The sequence below is a fragment of the Etheostoma cragini genome, unplaced genomic scaffold, assembly GCF_013103735.1.
Source record: "Etheostoma cragini isolate CJK2018 unplaced genomic scaffold, CSU_Ecrag_1.0 ScbMSFa_1497, whole genome shotgun sequence".
Lineage (NCBI taxonomy): Eukaryota > Metazoa > Chordata > Actinopteri > Perciformes > Percidae > Etheostoma > Etheostoma cragini.
Window position 1 is genome coordinate 1 of NW_023265558.1, and position 2,429 is coordinate 2,429.

General features: G+C 46.8%; 1 long non-coding RNA gene across 1 annotated transcript; it reads left to right on the forward strand.

Annotated features, from left to right (window-relative positions):
* The first annotated feature begins 1,209 nt into the window (after positions 1 to 1,209).
* Positions 1,210 to 2,428, forward strand: LOC117939948. Its single transcript, XR_004655684.1, has 3 exons — positions 1,210 to 1,342; positions 1,831 to 1,909; positions 2,242 to 2,428. It is a non-coding gene; the product is annotated as an uncharacterized LOC117939948 (long non-coding RNA).
* Position 2,429: the final 1 nt, after the last annotated feature.

The following is a 2,429-nucleotide window of genomic DNA, read 5'->3' on the forward strand; positions in this document are numbered from 1 at the left end:
AACGTAGCGAGACGTAGCGGGACGTAGCAGGACGTAGCAGGACGTAGCGGAACGTAGCAGGACGTAGCGGGACGTAGCAGGACGTAGCGGAACGTAGCAGGACGTAGCGGAACGTAGCTGGACGTAGCGGAACGTAGCAGGACGTAGCGGAACGTAGCTGGACGTAGAAGGACGTAGCGGGACGTAGCAGGACGTAGCAGGGCGTAGAAGGACGTAGCAGGACGTAGCAGGGCGTAGCAGGACGTAGCAGGACGTAGCAGGACGTAGCAGGACGTAGCTGGATGAACATGGCATCACAGGACGTGTAGCGGGACCATGGAGACAGCTGCTACCCTGATACACACACTGGCGCCTCTCTGATCCGAGGGAACATTCTGGGGAAAAATAACATAAGGACTCCCCAGAGCTAGGTTAGTAGCTAGGTTAGTAACTAGGTTAGTAACTAGGTTAGTAGCTAGGTTAGTAACTAGGTTAGGAACTAGGTCAGGAACTAGGTTAGTATCTAGGTTAGGAACTAGGTTAGTAACTAGGTAAGTAACTAGTTCAGTAACTAGGTTAGTAACTAGGTAAGTAACTAGTTCAGTAACTAGGTTAGTAACTAGGTTAGTAACTAGGTTAGTAGCTAGGTTAGTAACTAGGTTAGGAACTAGTTTAGTAACTAGGTCAGGAACTAGGTCAGGAACTAGGTTAGGAACTAGGTCAGTAACTAGGTTAGGAACTAGGTAAGTAACTAGTTCAGTAACAAGGTTAGTAACTAGTTTAGTAACTAGTTCAGTAATTAGGTTAGTAACTAGGTTAGTAACTAGGTTAGTAACTAGGTTAGTAACTAGGTTAGTAACTAGGTTAGTAACACGCATTTCTGGGACATGGATGCACATAAATGGATAGTTAGAAAGATAGAGGAGCCTGGTCAGGCTAGAACTCTCCCCAACCAGATCCCATCCCTCAGGCTAGAGGAGATGGGGGGGGGGGGGGGGGGGGGGGGGGGGGAGAGAGAGAGACATGACCATATACAGACACACACACACACACACACACACACACACATACAAACATATAGAGATACACACACACACACACACACACACACACAGATATATATATATACATACACACACGCACACACACACACATATATACATACATATATACACACACACACACATACACACACACAAAGTGTAGGTAGATATTCATTTATACTGTGTGTGTGTGTGTGTGTGTGTGTGTGTGTGTGTGTGTGTGTGTGTGTGTTCCAGGTGTATAGATACCTGCCTGGCTTTGATTGGTTCTTCCTGGACGCCATCACAGCCAACAACATCCGCTTCGCCAGCGATGAGAAGTACGTAAGCCCCTGAACGCAACACCAACAGCAATATACACATATATGTACACAGCCTGTATGTCCCTTAATGTCCCTTAATGTCTCTGTGTCCCTGTATGTCCCTTAATGTCTCTGTGTCCCTGTATGTCCCTTAATGTCTCTGTGTCCCTGTATGTCCCTTATTGTCTCTATGTCCCTTATTGTCTCTATGTCCCTTAATGTCTCTGTGTCCCTTAATGTCCCTGTGTGTCCCTTAATGTCCCTATGTCCCTTAATGTCTCTGTGTCCCTGTATGTCCCTTATTGTCTCTATGTCCCTTAATGTCTCTGTGTCCCTTAATGTCTCTGTGTCCCTTAATGTCCCTGTGTGTCCCTTAATGTCTCTATGTCCCTTAATGTCTCTGTGTCCCTTAATGTCTCTGTGTTCCTTAATGTCTGTGTGTCCCTTAATGTCCCTGTGTGTCCCTTAATGTCCCTGTGTGTCCCTTAATGTCCCCGTGTCTCCAGTGTGAACCACATCTCCTGTCCCGTGTTGATCCTCCACGCCGAGGACGACGCCGTTGTCCCCTTCCATCTCGGTAAAAAGGTAAAAAAAACATTTAGATTTATTAATAAATATCTTTATTAAACCAGGTCCAGGTCCAGGTCCAGGTACAGGTTTTATCTCTCTCAACATGGCCGACCTCCTAGAGACGATATATTATTATAAATATTTATTTATCAGAATTATTATTAATGAGAAAAACATCACTCTGAGGACAGAATATCTAGGAGGAGGAGAGGAGAGGAGAGGAGAGGGGGAAGGATGTAGGGAAGGTCCCTGACCCAGAGCTGCTCCTCAGATCTCCATGTTTGTAGTTCTTTGTAGTTCTTTTGTAGTTTCCTATAGTCTTCCTTGTGTTCCTGTCCCTCCTGCAGCTCTACCACCTGGCGTCCCAGTCCAAGAGTCTCAGTGGACACAAGGTCCAGTTTGTCCCCTTCTCGTCGTCTCTGGCCTACAAACACAAGTTCATCTACAGGAGCCCGGAGCTGCCCAACATCCTCAGGTACCCCCCAACATCCTCAGGTACCCCCCAACATCCTCAGGTACCCCCCAACACCCTCAG